At 38.7% G+C, this 19,698-nt stretch overlaps 17 non-coding genes across 17 annotated transcripts; all 17 read left to right on the top strand.

Moving 5' to 3' along the window:
* The first annotated feature begins 330 nt into the window (after nt 1-330).
* Nucleotides 331-403, top strand: TRNAM-CAU (transfer RNA methionine (anticodon CAU)). Its single transcript has one exon. It is a non-coding gene; the product is annotated as a tRNA-Met (tRNA).
* A 1,037-nt stretch (nt 404-1,440) lies between these two features.
* TRNAM-CAU (transfer RNA methionine (anticodon CAU)) lies at nt 1,441-1,513 on the top strand. Its single transcript has one exon. It is a non-coding gene; the product is annotated as a tRNA-Met (tRNA).
* A 1,026-nt stretch (nt 1,514-2,539) lies between these two features.
* TRNAM-CAU (transfer RNA methionine (anticodon CAU)) lies at nt 2,540-2,612 on the top strand. Its single transcript has one exon. It is a non-coding gene; the product is annotated as a tRNA-Met (tRNA).
* A 2,147-nt stretch (nt 2,613-4,759) lies between these two features.
* TRNAM-CAU (transfer RNA methionine (anticodon CAU)) lies at nt 4,760-4,832 on the top strand. Its single transcript has one exon. It is a non-coding gene; the product is annotated as a tRNA-Met (tRNA).
* Nucleotides 4,833-5,860: 1,028 nt separating this feature from the next.
* On the top strand, nt 5,861-5,933 carry TRNAM-CAU (transfer RNA methionine (anticodon CAU)). Its single transcript has one exon. It is a non-coding gene; the product is annotated as a tRNA-Met (tRNA).
* Nucleotides 5,934-6,961: 1,028 nt separating this feature from the next.
* TRNAM-CAU (transfer RNA methionine (anticodon CAU)) lies at nt 6,962-7,034 on the top strand. The gene has a single exon. It is a non-coding gene; the product is annotated as a tRNA-Met (tRNA).
* A 1,049-nt stretch (nt 7,035-8,083) lies between these two features.
* Nucleotides 8,084-8,156, top strand: TRNAM-CAU (transfer RNA methionine (anticodon CAU)). The gene has a single exon. It is a non-coding gene; the product is annotated as a tRNA-Met (tRNA).
* Nucleotides 8,157-9,184: 1,028 nt separating this feature from the next.
* TRNAM-CAU (transfer RNA methionine (anticodon CAU)) lies at nt 9,185-9,257 on the top strand. Its single transcript has one exon. It is a non-coding gene; the product is annotated as a tRNA-Met (tRNA).
* A 1,037-nt stretch (nt 9,258-10,294) lies between these two features.
* TRNAM-CAU (transfer RNA methionine (anticodon CAU)) lies at nt 10,295-10,367 on the top strand. Its single transcript has one exon. It is a non-coding gene; the product is annotated as a tRNA-Met (tRNA).
* A 1,043-nt stretch (nt 10,368-11,410) lies between these two features.
* TRNAM-CAU (transfer RNA methionine (anticodon CAU)) lies at nt 11,411-11,483 on the top strand. The gene has a single exon. It is a non-coding gene; the product is annotated as a tRNA-Met (tRNA).
* Nucleotides 11,484-12,510: 1,027 nt separating this feature from the next.
* Nucleotides 12,511-12,583, top strand: TRNAM-CAU (transfer RNA methionine (anticodon CAU)). Its single transcript has one exon. It is a non-coding gene; the product is annotated as a tRNA-Met (tRNA).
* A 1,037-nt stretch (nt 12,584-13,620) lies between these two features.
* Nucleotides 13,621-13,693, top strand: TRNAM-CAU (transfer RNA methionine (anticodon CAU)). Its single transcript has one exon. It is a non-coding gene; the product is annotated as a tRNA-Met (tRNA).
* A 1,044-nt stretch (nt 13,694-14,737) lies between these two features.
* Nucleotides 14,738-14,810, top strand: TRNAM-CAU (transfer RNA methionine (anticodon CAU)). Its single transcript has one exon. It is a non-coding gene; the product is annotated as a tRNA-Met (tRNA).
* Nucleotides 14,811-15,838: 1,028 nt separating this feature from the next.
* On the top strand, nt 15,839-15,911 carry TRNAM-CAU (transfer RNA methionine (anticodon CAU)). The gene has a single exon. It is a non-coding gene; the product is annotated as a tRNA-Met (tRNA).
* A 1,037-nt stretch (nt 15,912-16,948) lies between these two features.
* Nucleotides 16,949-17,021, top strand: TRNAM-CAU (transfer RNA methionine (anticodon CAU)). The gene has a single exon. It is a non-coding gene; the product is annotated as a tRNA-Met (tRNA).
* Nucleotides 17,022-18,086: 1,065 nt separating this feature from the next.
* TRNAL-CAA (transfer RNA leucine (anticodon CAA)) lies at nt 18,087-18,159 on the top strand. The gene has a single exon. It is a non-coding gene; the product is annotated as a tRNA-Leu (tRNA).
* A 1,052-nt stretch (nt 18,160-19,211) lies between these two features.
* TRNAM-CAU (transfer RNA methionine (anticodon CAU)) lies at nt 19,212-19,284 on the top strand. The gene has a single exon. It is a non-coding gene; the product is annotated as a tRNA-Met (tRNA).
* The last annotated feature ends 414 nt before the right edge of the window (nt 19,285-19,698 follow it).

Genomic DNA, 19,698 nt, shown 5'->3' with positions numbered 1-19,698 from the left:
TGAGCTATGAAACCTATAAAAGTGTTGTGCAAGAGTTGGAAATGAAGTGCCAAGACCCTAACGTTTTGCAACTTTGGCTGCAAAGTGCAAATTTTACCTGAACTGCTTTTTTATGCAAACAACTGTGTCGGCCTTTGAATGTCAGAGATAGTACAGAAAAAGCAGCATTCCCATACCGGGAGTCGAACCCAGGCCGCCTGGGTGAAAACCAGGAATCCTAACCACTAGACCATATGAGAAGTGTTGTTGTCTCAAGACGTTGTCAATGTGGAAAAACAAGAACTTAATTGCTTTCAGTAAGTAAGTTTGGCACATCCTTGCTAGAAGCTTGCCTCGTTAGCGCAGTAGGTAGCGCGTCAGTCTCATAATCTGAAGGTCGTGAGTTCGATCCTCACACGGGGCACTATGCTTTTGATATTTTGTCTCCATCTTGACTAGACAGCCAGAACTGTATCCACTCAGTACCAAAAAGCGTCAGATATAAAGGAAGGGGGTTTTGGATCCTTTGAAACCAAACAGTTAAAAGTCAAAAGTAAAAATGATTTGTGATATGAATTTAAATAGAGTATTGAGCAAAAGAATGGAATGAATGTCCAAAATCTATTGTGGTCAGAATTTTTTGCTGCAAAGACAAATCCAAGCTAGACTGACTGTATGCATGGCTTGTGTCGACCTTTCAATGCATGAATTATTACAGAAAAAGTGGCAATCCCATAGCAGGAATCGAAGCAGTAAACTAAGAATACTGGTTGCTTGGTCAAATGGGATAACGCAAAGAGTCACAGAAAAAAGGAGAGGCGTTTAATAAAAAAAAAAAAAACAAAAAAAAAAAGAGTGTTGCTTTGATTAAAAAACTTTTTCCTTTCAACAGTTTAAACTTGACTCATTTGAACAGTAGTTAGGAGCTAGTGGCTTTTTCTGATGATTATGAGGTTTTCCCTCAGATAGGGTACAGTTCACTCCTTTTCTTTGACTGGGGAGCTTGAGAACTTTGCCATTCAGTTGTTAAATTCTACAGATTAGAATGGAAATTGGAGGCCAAAGGACAGGCCATACGGGTTTTTGAGTTCTACGACATTTTGAAGTAAAAAATGATAGTTGAGAATAGTTTGAGCTATGAAACCTATAAAAGTGTTGTGCAAGAGTTGGAAATGAAGTGCCAAGACCCTAACGTTTTGCAACTTTGGCTGCAAAGTGCAAATTTTACCTGAACTGCTTTTTTATGCAAACAACTGTGTCGGCCTTTGAATGTCAGAGATAGTACAGAAAAAGCAGCATTCCCATACCGGGAGTCGAACCCAGGCCGCCTGGGTGAAAACCAGGAATCCTAACCACTAGACCATATGAGAAGTGTTGTTCTCTCAAGACGTTGTCAATGTGGAAAAACAAGAACTTAATTGCTTTCAGTAAGTAAGTTTGGCACCTCCTTGCTAGAAGCTTGCCTCGTTAGCGCAGTAGGTAGCGCGTCAGTCTCATAATCTGAAGGTCGTGAGTTCGATCCTCACACGGGGCACTATGCTTTTGATATTTTGTCTCCATCTTGACTAGACAGCCAGAACTGTATCCACTCAGTACCAAAAAGCGTCAGATATAAAGGAAGGGGGTTTTGGATCCTTTGAAACCAAACAGTTAAAAGTCAAAAGTAAAAATGATTTGTGATATGAATTCAAATAGAGTATTGAGCAAAAGAATGGAATGAATGTCCAAAATCTATTGTGGTCAGAATTTTTTGCTGCAAAGACAAATCCAAGCTAGACTGACTGTATGCATGGCTTGTGTCGACCTTTCAATGCATGAATTATTACAGAAAAAGTGGCAATCCCATAGCAGGAATCGAACCAGTAAACTAAGAATACTGGTTGCTTGGTCAAATGGGATAACGCAAAGAGTCACAGAAAAAATGAGAGGCGTTTAATAAAAAAAAAAAAAAAGAGTGTTGCTTTGATTAAAAAACTTTTTCCTTTCAACAGTTTAAACTTGACTCATTTGAACAGTAGTTAGGAGCTAGTGGCTTTTTCTGATGATTATGAGGTTTTCCCTCAGATAGGGTACAGTTCACTCCTTTTCTTTGACTGGGGAGCTTGAGAACTTTGCCATTCAGTTGTTAAATTCTACAGATTAGAATGGAAATTGGAGGCCAAAGGACAGGCCATACGAGTTTTTGAGTTCAACGACATTTTGAAGTAAAAAATGATAGTTGAGAATAGTTTGAGCTATGAAACCTATAAAAGTGTTGTGCAAGAGTTGGAAATGAAGTGCCAAGACCCTAACGTTTTGCAACTTTGGCTGCAAAGTGCAAATTTTACCTGAACTGCTTTTTTATGCAAACAACTGTGTCGGCCTTTGAATGTCAGAGATAGTACAGAAAAAGCAGCATTCCCATACCGGGAGTCGAACCCAGGCCGCCTGGGTGAAAACCAGGAATCCTAACCACTAGACCATATGAGAAGTGTTGTTCTCTCAAGACGTTGTCAATGTGGAAAAACAAGAACTTAATTGCTTTCAGTAAGTAAGTTTGGCACATCCTTGCTAGAAGCTTGCCTCGTTAGCGCAGTAGGTAGCGCGTCAGTCTCATAATCTGAAGGTCGTGAGTTCGATCCTCACACGGGGCACTATGCTTTTGATATTTTGTCTCCATCTTGACTAGACAGCCAGAACTGTATCCACTTAGTACCAAAAAGCGTCAGATATAAAGGAAGGGGGTTTTGGATCCTTTGAAACCAAACAGTTAAAAGTCAAAAGTAAAAATGATTTGTGATATGAATTCAAATAGAGTATTGAGCAAAAGAATGGAATGAATGTCCAAAATCTATTGTGGTCAGAATTTTTTGCTGCAAAGACAAATCCAAGCTAGACTGACTGTATGCATGGCTTGTGTCGACCTTTCAATGCATGAATTATTACAGAAAAAGTGGCAATCCCATAGCAGGAATCGAACCAGTAAACTAAGAATACTGGTTGCTTGGTCAAATGGGATAACGCAAAGAGTTACAGAAAAAATGAGAGGCGTTTAATAAAAAAAAAAAAAAAAGAGTGTTGCTTTGATTAAAAAACTTTTTCCTTTCAACAGTTTAAACTTGACTCATTTGAACAGTAGTTAGGAGCTAGTGGCTTTTTCTGATGATTATGAGGTTTTCCCTCAGATAGGGTACAGTTCACTCCTTTTCTTTGACTGGGGAGCTTGAGAACTTTGCCATTCAGTTGTTAAATTCTACAGATTAGAATGGAAATTGGAGGCCAAAGGACAGGCCATACGAGTTTTTGAGTTCTACGACATTTTGAAGTAAAAAATGATAGTTGAGAATAGTTTGAGCTATGAAACCTATAAAAGTGTTGTGCAAGAGTTGGAAATGAAGTGCCAAGACCCTAACATTTTGCAACTTTGGCTGCAAAGTGCAAATTTTACCTGAACTGCTTTTTTATGCAAACAACTGTGTCGGCCTTTGAATGTCAGAGATAGTACAGAAAAAGCAGCATTCCCATACCGGGAGTCGAACCCAGGCCGCCTGGGTGAAAACCAGGAATCCTAACCACTAGACCATATGAGAAGTGTTGTTGTCTCAAGACGTTGTCAATGTGGAAAAACAAGAACTTAATTGCTTTCAGTAAGTAAGTTTGGCACATCCTTGCTAGAAGCTTGCCTCGTTAGCGCAGTAGGTAGCGCGTCAGTCTCATAATCTGAAGGTCGTGAGTTCGATCCTCACACGGAGCACTATGCTTTTGATATTTTGTCTCCATCTTGACTAGACAGCCAGAACTGTATCCACTCAGTACCAAAAAGCGTCAGATATAAAGGAAGGGGGTTTTGGATCCTTTGAAACCAAACAGTTAAAAGTCAAAAGTAAAAATGATTTGTGATATGAATTTAAATAGAGTATTGAGCAAAAGAATGGAATGAATTTCCAAAATCTATTGTGGTCAGAATTTTTTGCTGCAAAGACAAATCCAAGCTAGACTGACTGTATGCATGGCTTGTGTCGACCTTTCAATGCATGAATTATTACAGAAAAAGTGGCAATCCCATAGCAGGAATCGAACCAGTAAACTAAGAATACTGGTTGCTTGGTCAAATGGGATAACGCAAAGAGTCACAGAAAAAAGGAGAGGCGTTTAATAAAAAAAAAAAAAAAAAAAAAAAAAAAAAAAAAAAAGAGTGTTGCTTTGATTAAAAAACTTTTTCCTTTCAACAGTTTAAACTTGACTCATTTGAACAGTAGTTAGGAGCTAGTGGCTTTTTCTGATGATTATGAGGTTTTCCCTCAGATAGGGTACAGTTCACTCCTTTTCTTTGACTGGGGAGCTTGAGAACTTTGCCATTCAGTTGTTAAATTCTACAGATTAGAATGGAAATTGGAGGCCAAAGGACAGGCCATACGAGTTTTTGAGTTCTACGACATTTTGAAGTAAAAAATGATAGTTGAGAATAGTTTGAGCTATGAAACCTATAAAAGTGTTGTGCAAGAGTTGGAAATGAAGTGCCAAGACCCTAACGTTTTGCAACTTTGGCTGCAAAGTGCAAATTTTACCTGAACTGCTTTTTTATGCAAACAACTGTGTCGGCCTTTGAATGTCAGAGATAGTACAGAAAAAGCAGCATTCCCATACCGGGAGTCGAACCCAGGCCGCCTGGGTGAAAACCAGGAATCCTAACCACTAGACCATATGAGAAGTGTTGTTGTCTCAAGACGTTGTCAATGTGGAAAAACAAGAACTTAATTGCTTTCAGTAAGTAAGTTTGGCACATCCTTGCTAGAAGCTTGCCTCGTTAGCGCAGTAGGTAGCGCGTCAGTCTCATAATCTGAAGGTCGTGAGTTCGATCCTCACACGGGGCACTATGCTTTTGATATTTTGTCTCCATCTTGACTAGACAGCCAGAACTGTATCCACTCAGTACCAAAAAGCGTCAGATATAAAGGAAGGGGGTTTTGGATCCTTTGAAACCAAACAGTTAAAAGTCAAAAGTAAAAATGATTTGTGATATGAATTCAAATAGAGTATTGAGCAAAAGAATGGAATGAATGTCCAAAATCTATTGTGGTCAGAATTTTTTGCTGCAAAGACAAATCCAAGCTAGACTGACTGTATGCATGGCTTGTGTCGACCTTTCAATGCATGAATTATTACAGAAAAAGTGGCAATCCCATAGCAGGAATCGAACCAGTAAACTAAGAATACTGGTTGCTTGGTCAAATGGGATAACGCAAAGAGTTACAGAAAAAATGAGAGGCCTTTAATAAAAAAAAAAAAAAAAAGAGTGTTGCTTTGATTAAAAAACTTTTTCCTTTCAACAGTTTAAACTTGACTCATTTGAACAGTAGTTAGGAGCTAGTGGCTTTTTCTGATGATTATGAGGTTTTCCCTCAGATAGGGTACAGTTCACTCCTTTTCTTTGACTGGGGAGCTTGAGAACTTTGCCATTCAGTTGTTAAATTCTACAGATTAGAATGGAAATTGGAGGCCAAAGGACAGGCCATACGAGTTTTTGAGTTCAACGACATTTTGAAGTAAAAAATGATAGTTGAGAATAGTTTGAGCTATGAAACCTATAAAAGTGTTGTGCAAGAGTTGGAAATGAAGTGCCAAGACCCTAACGTTTTGCAACTTTGGCTGCAAAGTGCAAATTTTACCTGAACTGCTTTTTTATGCAAACAACTGTGTCGGCCTTTGAATGTCAGAGATAGTACAGAAAAAGCAGGATTCCCATACCGGGAGTCGAACCCAGGCCGCCTGGGTGAAAACCAGGAATCCTAACCACTAGACCATATGAGAAGTGTTGTTCTCTCAAGACGTTGTCAATGTGGAAAAACAAGAACTTAATTGCTTTCAGTAAGTAAGTTTGGCACATCCTTGCTAGAAGCTTGCCTCGTTAGCGCAGTAGGTAGCGCGTCAGTCTCATAATCTGAAGGTCGTGAGTTCGATCCTCACACGGGGCACTATGCTTTTGATATTTTGTCTCCATCTTGACTAGACAGCCAGAACTGTATCCACTTAGTACCAAAAAGCGTCAGATATAAAGGAAGGGGGTTTTGGATCCTTTGAAACCAAACAGTTAAAAGTCAAAAGTAAAAATGATTTGTGATATGAATTCAAATAGAGTATTGAGCAAAAGAATGGAATGAATGTCCAAAATCTATTGTGGTCAGAATTTTTTGCTGCAAAGACAAATCCAAGCTAGACTGACTGTATGCATGGCTTGTGTCGACCTTTCAATGCATGAATTATTACAGAAAAAGTGGCAATCCCATAGCAGGAATCGAACCAGTAAACTAAGAATACTGGTTGCTTGGTCAAATGGGATAACGCAAAGAGTTACAGAAAAAATGAGAGGCCTTTAATAAAAAAAAAAAAAAAAAGAGTGTTGCTTTGATTAAAAAACTTTTTCCTTTCAACAGTTTAAACTTGACTCATTTGAACAGTAGTTAGGAGCTAGTGGCTTTTTCTGATGATTATGAGGTTTTCCCTCAGATAGGGTACAGTTCACTCCTTTTCTTTGACTGGGGAGCTTGAGAACTTTGCCATTCAGTTGTTAAATTCTACAGATTAGAATGGAAATTGGAGGCCAAAGGACAGGCCATACGAGTTTTTGAGTTCTACGACATTTTGAAGTAAAAAATGATAGTTGAGAATAGTTTGAGCTATGAAACCTATAAAAGTGTTGTGCAAGAGTTGGAAATGAAGTGCCAAGACCCTAACGTTTTGCAACTTTGGCTGCAAAGTGCAAATTTTACCTGAACTGCTTTTTTATGCAAACAACTGTGTCGGCCTTTGAATGTCAGAGATAGTACAGAAAAAGCAGCATTCCCATACCGGGAGTCGAACCCAGGCCGCCTGGGTGAAAACCAGGAATCCTAACCACTAGACCATATGAGAAGTGTTGTTGTCTCAAGACGTTGTCAATGTGGAAAAACAAGAACTTAATTGCTTTCAGTAAGTAAGTTTGGCACATCCTTGCTAGAAGCTTGCCTCGTTAGCGCAGTAGGTAGCGCGTCAGTCTCATAATCTGAAGGTCGTGAGTTCGATCCTCACACGGGGCACTATGCTTTTGATATTTTGTCTCCATCTTGACTAGACAGCCAGAACTGTATCCACTCAGTACCAAAAAGCGTCAGATATAAAGGAAGGGGGTTTTGGATCCTTTGAAACCAAACAGTTAAAAGTCAAAAGTAAAAATGATTTGTGATATGAATTCAAATAGAGTATTGAGCAAAAGAATGGAATGAATGTCCAAAATCTATTGTGGTCAGAATTTTTTGCTGCAAAGACAAATCCAAGCTAGACTGACTGTATGCATGGCTTGTGTCGACCTTTCAATGCATGAATTATTACAGAAAAAGTGGCAATCCCATAGCAGGAATCGAACCAGTAAACTAAGAATACTGGTTGCTTGGTCAAATGGGATAACGCAAAGAGTCACAGAAAAAATGAGAGGCGTTTAATAAAAAAAAAAAAAAAAAAAAAAAAAAAAAAAAAAAAAAGAGTGTTGCTTTGATTAAAAAACTTTTTCCTTTCAACAGTTTAAACTTGACTCATTTGAACAGTAGTTAGGAGCTAGTGGCTTTTTCTGATGATTATGAGGTTTTCCCTCAGATAGGGTACAGTTCACTCCTTTTCTTTGACTGGGGAGCTTGAGAACTTTGCCATTCAGTTGTTAAATTCTACAGATTAGAATGGAAATTGGAGGCCAAAGGACAGGCCATACGAGTTTTTGAGTTCAACGACATTTTGAAGTAAAAAATGATAGTTGAGAATAGTTTGAGCTATGAAACCTATAAAAGTGTTGTGCAAGAGTTGGAAATGAAGTGCCAAGACCCTAACGTTTTGCAACTTTGGCTGCAAAGTGCAAATTTTACCTGAACTGCTTTTTTATGCAAACAACTGTGTCGGCCTTTGAATGTCAGAGATAGTACAGAAAAAGCAGGATTCCCATACCGGGAGTCGAACCCAGGCCGCCTGGGTGAAAACCAGGAATCCTAACCACTAGACCATATGAGAAGTGTTGTTCTCTCAAGACGTTGTCAATGTGGAAAAACAAGAACTTAATTGCTTTCAGTAAGTAAGTTTGGCACATCCTTGCTAGAAGCTTGCCTCGTTAGCGCAGTAGGTAGCGCGTCAGTCTCATAATCTGAAGGTCGTGAGTTCGATCCTCACACGGGGCACTATGCTTTTGATATTTTGTCTCCATCTTGACTAGACAGCCAGAACTGTATCCACTTAGTACCAAAAAGCGTCAGATATAAAGGAAGGGGGTTTTGGATCCTTTGAAACCAAACAGTTAAAAGTCAAAAGTAAAAATGATTTGTGATATGAATTCAAATAGAGTATTGAGCAAAAGAATGGAATGAATGTCCAAAATCTATTGTGGTCAGAATTTTTTGCTGCAAAGACAAATCCAAGCTAGACTGACTGTATGCATGGCTTGTGTCGACCTTTCAATGCATGAATTATTACAGAAAAAGTGGCAATCCCATAGCAGGAATCGAACCAGTAAACTAAGAATACTGGTTGCTTGGTCAAATGGGATAACGCAAAGAGTTACAGAAAAAATGAGAGGCCTTTAATAAAAAAAAAAAAAAAAAGAGTGTTGCTTTGATTAAAAAACTTTTTCCTTTCAACAGTTTAAACTTGACTCATTTGAACAGTAGTTAGGAGCTAGTGGCTTTTTCTGATGATTATGAGGTTTTCCCTCAGATAGGGTACAGTTCACTCCTTTTCTTTGACTGGGGAGCTTGAGAACTTTGCCATTCAGTTGTTAAATTCTACAGATTAGAATGGAAATTGGAGGCCAAAGGACAGGCCATACGAGTTTTTGAGTTCTACGACATTTTGAAGTAAAAAATGATAGTTGAGAATAGTTTGAGCTATGAAACCTATAAAAGTGTTGTGCAAGAGTTGGAAATGAAGTGCCAAGACCCTAACGTTTTGCAACTTTGGCTGCAAAGTGCAAATTTTACCTGAACTGCTTTTTTATGCAAACAACTGTGTCGGCCTTTGAATGTCAGAGATAGTACAGAAAAAGCAGCATTCCCATACCGGGAGTCGAACCCAGGCCGCCTGGGTGAAAACCAGGAATCCTAACCACTAGACCATATGAGAAGTGTTGTTGTCTCAAGACGTTGTCAATGTGGAAAAACAAGAACTTAATTGCTTTCAGTAAGTAAGTTTGGCACATCCTTGCTAGAAGCTTGCCTCGTTAGCGCAGTAGGTAGCGCGTCAGTCTCATAATCTGAAGGTCGTGAGTTCGATCCTCACACGGGGCACTATGCTTTTGATATTTTGTCTCCATCTTGACTAGACAGCCAGAACTGTATCCACTCAGTACCAAAAAGCGTCAGATATAAAGGAAGGGGGTTTTGGATCCTTTGAAACCAAACAGTTAAAAGTCAAAAGTAAAAATGATTTGTGATATGAATTTAAATAGAGTATTGAGCAAAAGAATGGAATGAATGTCCAAAATCTATTGTGGTCAGAATTTTTTGCTGCAAAGACAAATCCAAGCTAGACTGACTGTATGCATGGCTTGTGTCGACCTTTCAATGCATGAATTATTACAGAAAAAGTGGCAATCCCATAGCAGGAATCGAAGCAGTAAACTAAGAATACTGGTTGCTTGGTCAAATGGGATAACGCAAAGAGTCACAGAAAAAAGGAGAGGCGTTTAATAAAAAAAAAAAAAACAAAAAAAAAAAGAGTGTTGCTTTGATTAAAAAACTTTTTCCTTTCAACAGTTTAAACTTGACTCATTTGAACAGTAGTTAGGAGCTAGTGGCTTTTTCTGATGATTATGAGGTTTTCCCTCAGATAGGGTACAGTTCACTCCTTTTCTTTGACTGGGGAGCTTGAGAACTTTGCCATTCAGTTGTTAAATTCTACAGATTAGAATGGAAATTGGAGGCCAAAGGACAGGCCATACGGGTTTTTGAGTTCTACGACATTTTGAAGTAAAAAATGATAGTTGAGAATAGTTTGAGCTATGAAACCTATAAAAGTGTTGTGCAAGAGTTGGAAATGAAGTGCCAAGACCCTAACGTTTTGCAACTTTGGCTGCAAAGTGCAAATTTTACCTGAACTGCTTTTTTATGCAAACAACTGTGTCGGCCTTTGAATGTCAGAGATAGTACAGAAAAAGCAGCATTCCCATACCGGGAGTCGAACCCAGGCCGCCTGGGTGAAAACCAGGAATCCTAACCACTAGACCATATGAGAAGTGTTGTTCTCTCAAGACGTTGTCAATGTGGAAAAACAAGAACTTAATTGCTTTCAGTAAGTAAGTTTGGCACCTCCTTGCTAGAAGCTTGCCTCGTTAGCGCAGTAGGTAGCGCGTCAGTCTCATAATCTGAAGGTCGTGAGTTCGATCCTCACACGGGGCACTATGCTTTTGATATTTTGTCTCCATCTTGACTAGACAGCCAGAACTGTATCCACTCAGTACCAAAAAGCGTCAGATATAAAGGAAGGGGGTTTTGGATCCTTTGAAACCAAACAGTTAAAAGTCAAAAGTAAAAATGATTTGTGATATGAATTCAAATAGAGTATTGAGCAAAAGAATGGAATGAATGTCCAAAATCTATTGTGGTCAGAATTTTTTGCTGCAAAGACAAATCCAAGCTAGACTGACTGTATGCATGGCTTGTGTCGACCTTTCAATGCATGAATTATTACAGAAAAAGTGGCAATCCCATAGCAGGAATCGAACCAGTAAACTAAGAATACTGGTTGCTTGGTCAAATGGGATAACGCAAAGAGTCACAGAAAAAATGAGAGGCGTTTAATAAAAAAAAAAAAAAAAAAAAAAAAAAAAAAAAGAGTGTTGCTTTGATTAAAAAACTTTTTCCTTTCAACAGTTTAAACTTGACTCATTTGAACAGTAGTTAGGAGCTAGTGGCTTTTTCTGATGATTATGAGGTTTTCCCTCAGATAGGGTACAGTTCACTCCTTTTCTTTGACTGGGGAGCTTGAGAACTTTGCCATTCAGTTGTTAAATTCTACAGATTAGAATGGAAATTGGAGGCCAAAGGACAGGCCATACGAGTTTTTGAGTTCAACGACATTTTGAAGTAAAAAATGATAGTTGAGAATAGTTTGAGCTATGAAACCTATAAAAGTGTTGTGCAAGAGTTGGAAATGAAGTGCCAAGACCCTAACGTTTTGCAACTTTGGCTGCAAAGTGCAAATTTTACCTGAACTGCTTTTTTATGCAAACAACTGTGTCGGCCTTTGAATGTCAGAGATAGTACAGAAAAAGCAGCATTCCCATACCGGGAGTCGAACCCAGGCCGCCTGGGTGAAAACCAGGAATCCTAACCACTAGACCATATGAGAAGTGTTGTTCTCTCAAGACGTTGTCAATGTGGAAAAACAAGAACTTAATTGCTTTCAGTAAGTAAGTTTGGCACATCCTTGCTAGAAGCTTGCCTCGTTAGCGCAGTAGGTAGCGCGTCAGTCTCATAATCTGAAGGTCGTGAGTTCGATCCTCACACGGGGCACTATGCTTTTGATATTTTGTCTCCATCTTGACTAGACAGCCAGAACTGTATCCACTTAGTACCAAAAAGCGTCAGATATAAAGGAAGGGGGTTTTGGATCCTTTGAAACCAAACAGTTAAAAGTCAAAAGTAAAAATGATTTGTGATATGAATTCAAATAGAGTATTGAGCAAAAGAATGGAATGAATGTCCAAAATCTATTGTGGTCAGAATTTTTTGCTGCAAAGACAAATCCAAGCTAGACTGACTGTATGCATGGCTTGTGTCGACCTTTCAATGCATGAATTATTACAGAAAAAGTGGCAATCCCATAGCAGGAATCGAACCAGTAAACTAAGAATACTGGTTGCTTGGTCAAATGGGATAACGCAAAGAGTTACAGAAAAAATGAGAGGCCTTTAATAAAAAAAAAAAAAAAAGAGTGTTGCTTTGATTAAAAAACTTTTTCCTTTCAACAGTTTAAACTTGACTCATTTGAACAGTAGTTAGGAGCTAGTGGCTTTTTCTGATGATTATGAGGTTTTCCCTCAGATAGGGTACAGTTCACTCCTTTTCTTTGACTGGGGAGCTTGAGAACTTTGCCATTCAGTTGTTAAATTCTACAGATTAGAATGGAAATTGGAGGCCAAAGGACAGGCCATACGAGTTTTTGAGTTCTACGACATTTTGAAGTAAAAAATGATAGTTGAGAATAGTTTGAGCTATGAAACCTATAAAAGTGTTGTGCAAGAGTTGGAAATGAAGTGCCAAGACCCTAACGTTTTGCAACTTTGGCTGCAAAGTGCAAATTTTACCTGAACTGCTTTTTTATGCAAACAACTGTGTCGGCCTTTGAATGTCAGAGATAGTACAGAAAAAGCAGCATTCCCATACCGGGAGTCGAACCCAGGCCGCCTGGGTGAAAACCAGGAATCCTAACCACTAGACCATATGAGAAGTGTTGTTGTCTCAAGACGTTGTCAATGTGGAAAAACAAGAACTTAATTGCTTTCAGTAAGTAAGTTTGGCACATCCTTGCTAGAAGCTTGCCTCGTTAGCGCAGTAGGTAGCGCGTCAGTCTCATAATCTGAAGGTCGTGAGTTCGATCCTCACACGGGGCACTATGCTTTTGATATTTTGTCTCCATCTTGACTAGACAGCCAGAACTGTATCCACTCAGTACCAAAAAGCGTCAGATATAAAGGAAGGGGGTTTTGGATCCTTTGAAACCAAACAGTTAAAAGTCAAAAGTAAAAATGATTTGTGATATGAATTTAAATAGAGTATTGAGCAAAAGAATGGAATGAATGTCCAAAATCTATTGTGGTCAGAATTTTTTGCTGCAAAGACAAATCCAAGCTAGACTGACTGTATGCATGGCTTGTGTCGACCTTTCAATGCATGAATTATTACAGAAAAAGTGGCAATCCCATAGCAGGAATCGAAGCAGTAAACTAAGAATACTGGTTGCTTGGTCAAATGGGATAACGCAAAGAGTCACAGAAAAAAGGAGAGGCGTTTAATAAAAAAAAAAAAAACAAAAAAAAAAAGAGTGTTGCTTTGATTAAAAAACTTTTTCCTTTCAACAGTTTAAACTTGACTCATTTGAACAGTAGTTAGGAGCTAGTGGCTTTTTCTGATGATTATGAGGTTTTCCCTCAGATAGGGTACAGTTCACTCCTTTTCTTTGACTGGGGAGCTTGAGAACTTTGCCATTCAGTTGTTAAATTCTACAGATTAGAATGGAAATTGGAGGCCAAAGGACAGGCCATACGGGTTTTTGAGTTCTACGACATTTTGAAGTAAAAAATGATAGTTGAGAATAGTTTGAGCTATGAAACCTATAAAAGTGTTGTGCAAGAGTTGGAAATGAAGTGCCAAGACCCTAACGTTTTGCAACTTTGGCTGCAAAGTGCAAATTTTACCTGAACTGCTTTTTTATGCAAACAACTGTGTCGGCCTTTGAATGTCAGAGATAGTACAGAAAAAGCAGCATTCCCATACCGGGAGTCGAACCCAGGCCGCCTGGGTGAAAACCAGGAATCCTAACCACTAGACCATATGAGAAGTGTTGTTCTCTCAAGACGTTGTCAATGTGGAAAAACAAGAACTTAATTGCTTTCAGTAAGTAAGTTTGGCACCTCCTTGCTAGAAGCTTGCCTCGTTAGCGCAGTAGGTAGCGCGTCAGTCTCATAATCTGAAGGTCGTGAGTTCGATCCTCACACGGGGCACTATGCTTTTGATATTTTGTCTCCATCTTGACTAGACAGCCAGAACTGTATCCACTCAGTACCAAAAAGCGTCAGATATAAAGGAAGGGGGTTTTGGATCCTTTGAAACCAAACAGTTAAAAGTCAAAAGTAAAAATGATTTGTGATATGAATTCAAATAGAGTATTGAGCAAAAGAATGGAATGAATGTCCAAAATCTATTGTGGTCAGAATTTTTTGCTGCAAAGACAAATCCAAGCTAGACTGACTGTATGCATGGCTTGTGTCGACCTTTCAATGCATGAATTATTACAGAAAAAGTGGCAATCCCATAGCAGGAATCGAACCAGTAAACTAAGAATACTGGTTGCTTGGTCAAATGGGATAACGCAAAGAGTCACAGAAAAAATGAGAGGCGTTTAATAAAAAAAAAAAAAAAAAAAAAAAAAAAAAAAAAGAGTGTTGCTTTGATTAAAAAACTTTTTCCTTTCAACAGTTTAAACTTGACTCATTTGAACAGTAGTTAGGAGCTAGTGGCTTTTTCTGATGATTATGAGGTTTTCCCTCAGATAGGGTACAGTTCACTCCTTTTCTTTGACTGGGGAGCTTGAGAACTTTGCCATTCAGTTGTTAAATTCTACAGATTAGAATGGAAATTGGAGGCCAAAGGACAGGCCATACGAGTTTTTGAGTTCAACGACATTTTGAAGTAAAAAATGATAGTTGAGAATAGTTTGAGCTATGAAACCTATAAAAGTGTTGTGCAAGAGTTGGAAATGAAGTGCCAAGACCCTAACGTTTTGCAACTTTGGCTGCAAAGTGCAAATTTTACCTGAACTGCTTTTTTATGCAAACAACTGTGTCGGCCTTTGAATGTCAGAGATAGTACAGAAAAAGCAGCATTCCCATACCGGGAGTCGAACCCAGGCCGCCTGGGTGAAAACCAGGAATCCTAACCACTAGACCATATGAGAAGTGTTGTTCTCTCAAGACGTTGTCAATGTGGAAAAACAAGAACTTAATTGCTTTCAGTAAGTAAGTTTGGCACATCCTTGCTAGAAGCTTGCCTCGTTAGCGCAGTAGGTAGCGCGTCAGTCTCATAATCTGAAGGTCGTGAGTTCGATCCTCACACGGGGCACTATGCTTTTGATATTTTGTCTCCATCTTGACTAGACAGCCAGAACTGTATCCACTTAGTACCAAAAAGCGTCAGATATAAAGGAAGGGGGTTTTGGATCCTTTGAAACCAAACAGTTAAAAGTCAAAAGTAAAAATGATTTGTGATATGAATTCAAATAGAGTATTGAGCAAAAGAATGGAATGAATGTCCAAAATCTATTGTGGTCAGAATTTTTTGCTGCAAAGACAAATCCAAGCTAGACTGACTGTATGCATGGCTTGTGTCGACCTTTCAATGCATGAATTATTACAGAAAAAGTGGCAATCCCATAGCAGGAATCGAACCAGTAAACTAAGAATACTGGTTGCTTGGTCAAATGGGATAACGCAAAGAGTTACAGAAAAAATGAGAGGCCTTTAATAAAAAAAAAAAAAAAAAGAGTGTTGCTTTGATTAAAAAACTTTTTCCTTTCAACAGTTTAAACTTGACTCATTTGAACAGTAGTTAGGAGCTAGTGGCTTTTTCTGATGATTATGAGGTTTTCCCTCAGATAGGGTACAGTTCACTCCTTTTCTTTGACTGGGGAGCTTGAGAACTTTGCCATTCAGTTGTTAAATTCTACAGATTAGAATGGAAATTGGAGGCCAAAGGACAGGCCATACGAGTTTTTGAGTTCTACGACATTTTGAAGTAAAAAATGATAGTTGAGAATAGTTTGAGCTATGAAACCTATAAAAGTGTTGTGCAAGAGTTGGAAATGAAGTGCCAAGACCCTAACGTTTTGCAACTTTGGCTGCAAAGTGCAAATTTTACCTGAACTGCTTTTTTATGCAAACAACTGTGTCGGCCTTTGAATGTCAGAGATAGTACAGAAAAAGCAGCATTCCCATACCGGGAGTCGAACCCAGGCCGCCTGGGTGAAAACCAGGAATCCTAACCACTAGACCATATGAGAAGTGTTGTTGTCTCAAGACGTTGTCAATGTGGAAAAACAAGAACTTAATTGCTTTCAGTAAGTAAGTTTGGCACATCCTTGCTAGAAGCTTGCCTCGTTAGCGCAGTAGGTAGCGCGTCAGTCTCATAATCTGAAGGTCGTGAGTTCGATCCTCACACGGGGCACTATGCTTTTGATATTTTGTCTCCATCTTGACTAGACAGCCAGAACTGTATCCACTCAGTACCAAAAAGCGTCAGATATAAAGGAAGGGGGTTTTGGATCCTTTGAAACCAAACAGTTAAAAGTCAAAAGTAAAAATGATTTGTGATATGAATTTAAATAGAGTATTGAGCAAAAGAATGGAATGAATGTCCAAAATCTATTGTGGTCAGAATTTTTTGCTGCAAAGACAAATCCAAGCTAGACTGACTGTATGCATGGCTTGTGTCGACCTTTCAATGCATGAATTATTACAGAAAAAGTGGCAATCCCATAGCAGGAATCGAAGCAGTAAACTAAGAATACTGGTTGCTTGGTCAAATGGGATAACGCAAAGAGTCACAGAAAAAAGGAGAGGCGTTTAATAAAAAAAAAAAAAACAAAAAAAAAAAGAGTGTTGCTTTGATTAAAAAACTTTTTCCTTTCAACAGTTTAAACTTGACTCATTTGAACAGTAGTTAGGAGCTAGTGGCTTTTTCTGATGATTATGAGGTTTTCCCTCAGATAGGGTACAGTTCACTCCTTTTCTTTGACTGGGGAGCTTGAGAACTTTGCCATTCAGTTGTTAAATTCTACAGATTAGAATGGAAATTGGAGGCCAAAGGACAGGCCATACGGGTTTTTGAGTTCTACGACATTTTGAAGTAAAAAATGATAGTTGAGAATAGTTTGAGCTATGAAACCTATAAAAGTGTTGTGCAAGAGTTGGAAATGAAGTGCCAAGACCCTAACGTTTTGCAACTTTGGCTGCAAAGTGCAAATTTTACCTGAACTGCTTTTTTATGCAAACAACTGTGTCGGCCTTTGAATGTCAGAGATAGTACAGAAAAAGCAGCATTCCCATACCGGGAGTCGAACCCAGGCCGCCTGGGTGAAAACCAGGAATCCTAACCACTAGACCATATGAGAAGTGTTGTTCTCTCAAGACGTTGTCAATGTGGAAAAACAAGAACTTAATTGCTTTCAGTAAGTAAGTTTGGCACCTCCTTGCTAGAAGCTTGCCTCGTTAGCGCAGTAGGTAGCGCGTCAGTCTCATAATCTGAAGGTCGTGAGTTCGATCCTCACACGGGGCACTATGCTTTTGATATTTTGTCTCCATCTTGACTAGACAGCCAGAACTGTATCCACTCAGTACCAAAAAGCGTCAGATATAAAGGAAGGGGGTTTTGGATCCTTTGAAACCAAACAGTTAAAAGTCAAAAGTAAAAATGATTTGTGATATGAATTCAAATAGAGTATTGAGCAAAAGAATGGAATGAATGTCCAAAATCTATTGTGGTCAGAATTTTTTGCTGCAAAGACAAATCCAAGCTAGACTGACTGTATGCATGGCTTGTGTCGACCTTTCAATGCATGAATTATTACAGAAAAAGTGGCAATCCCATAGCAGGAATCGAACCAGTAAACTAAGAATACTGGTTGCTTGGTCAAATGGGATAACGCAGAGAGTCACAGAAAAAATGAGAGGCGTTTAATAAAAAAAAAAAAAAAAAAAAAAAAAAAAAAAAAAAAAAAAAAAAAAAAAAAAAAGAGTGTTGCTTTGATTAAAAAACTTTTTCCTTTCAACAGTTTAAACTTGACTCATTTGAACAGTAGTTAGGAGCTAGTGGCTTTTTCTGATGATTATGAGGTTTTCCCTCAGATAGGGTACAGTTCACTCCTTTTCTTTTACTGGGGAGCTTGAGAACTTTGCCATTCAGTTGTTAAATTCTACAGATTAGAATGGAAATTGGAGGCCAAAGGACAGGCCATACGAGTTTTTGAGTTCTACGACATTTTGAAGTAAAAAATGATAGTTGAGAATAGTTTGAGCTATGAAACCTATAAAAGTGTTGTGCAAGAGTTGGAAATGAAGTGCCAAGACCCTAACGTTTTGCAACTTTGGCTGCAAAGTGCAAATTTTACCTGAACTGCTTTTTTATGCAAACAACTGTGTCGGCCTTTGAATGTCAGAGATAGTACAGAAAAAGCAGCATTCCCATACCGGGAGTCGAACCCAGGCCGCCTGGGTGAAAACCAGGAATCCTAACCACTAGACCATATGAGAAGTGTTGTTCTCTCAAGACGTTGTCAATGTGGAAAAACAAGAACTTAATTGCTTTCAGTAAGTAAGTTTGGCACATCCTTGCTAGAAGCTTGCCTCGTTAGCGCAGTAGGTAGCGCGTCAGTCTCAAAATCTGAAGGTCGTGAGTTCGATCCTCACACGGGGCACTATGCTTTTGATATTTTGTCTCCATCTTGACTAGACAGCCAGAACTGTATCCACTCAGTACCAAAAAGCGTCAAATATAAAGGAAGGGGGTTTTGGATCCTTTGAAACCAAACAGTTAAAAGTCAAAAGTAAAAATGATTTGTGATATGAATTCAAATAGAGTATTGAGCAAAAGAATGGAATGAATGTCCAAAATCTATTGTGGTCAGAATTTTTTGCTGCAAAGACAAATCCAAGCTAGACTGACTGCATGCATGGCTTGTGTCGACCTTTCAATGCATGAATTATTACAGAAAAAGTGGCAATCCCATAGCAGGAATCGAACCAGTAAACTAAGAATACTGGTTGCTTGGTCAAATGGGATAACGCAAAGAGTCACAGAAAAAATGAGAGGCGTTTAATAAAAAAAAAAAAAAAAAAAAAAAAAAAAAAAAAAAAAAAAAGAGTGTTGCTTTGATTAAAAAACTTTTTCCTTTCAACAGTTTAAACTTGACTCATTTGAACAGTAGTTAGGAGCTAGTGGCTTTTTCTGATGATTATGAGGTTTTCCCTCAGATAGGGTACAGTTCACTCCTTTTCTTTGACTGGGGAGCTTGAGAACTTTGCCATTCAGTTGTTAAATTCTACAGATTAGAATGGAAATTGGAGGCCAAAGGACAGGCCATACGAGTTTTTGAGTTCTACGACATTTTGAAGTAAAAAATGATAGTTGAGAATAGTTTGAGCTATGAAACCTATAAAAGTGTTGTGCAAGAGTTGGAAATGAAGTGCCAAGACCCTAACGTTTTGCAACTTTGGCTGCAAAGTGCAAATTTTACCTGAACTGCTTTTTTATGCAAACAACTGTGTCGGCCTTTGAATGTCAGAGATAGTACAGAAAAAGCAGCATTCCCATACCGGGAGTCGAACCCAGGCCGCCTGGGTGAAAACCAGGAATCCTAACCACTAGACCATATGAGAAGTGTTGTTCTCTCAAGACGTTGTCAATGTGGAAAAACAAGAACTTAATTGCTTTCAGTAAGTAAGTTTGGCACATCCTTGCTAGAAGCTTGCCTCGTTAGCGCAGTAGGTAGCGCGTCAGTCTCATAATCTGAAGGTCGTGAGTTCGATCCTCACACGGGGCACTATGCTTTTGATATTTTGTCTCCATCTTGACTAGACAGCCAGAACTGTATCCACTCAGTACCAAAAAGCGTCAGATATAAAGGAAGGGGGTTTTGGATCCTTTGAAACCAAACAGTTAAAAGTCAAAAGTAAAAATGATTTGTGATATGAATTCAAATAGAGTATTGAGCAAAAGAATGGAATGAATGTCCAAAATCTATTGTGGTCAGAATTTTTTGCTGCAAAGACAAATCCAAGCTAGACTGACTGTATGCATGGCTTGTGTCGACCTTTCAATGCATGAATTATTACAGAAAAAGTGGCAATCCCATAGCAGGAATCGAACCAGTAAACTAAGAATACTGGTTGCTTGGTCAAATGGGATAACGCAAAGAGTCACAGAAAAAATGAGAGGCGTTTAATAAAAAAAAAAA

This window comes from Anomaloglossus baeobatrachus, chromosome 4 (assembly GCF_048569485.1).
Source record: "Anomaloglossus baeobatrachus isolate aAnoBae1 chromosome 4, aAnoBae1.hap1, whole genome shotgun sequence".
Taxonomy (NCBI): domain Eukaryota; kingdom Metazoa; phylum Chordata; class Amphibia; order Anura; family Aromobatidae; genus Anomaloglossus; species Anomaloglossus baeobatrachus.
This window is presented reverse-complemented; position numbering and strand designations above follow the sequence as displayed.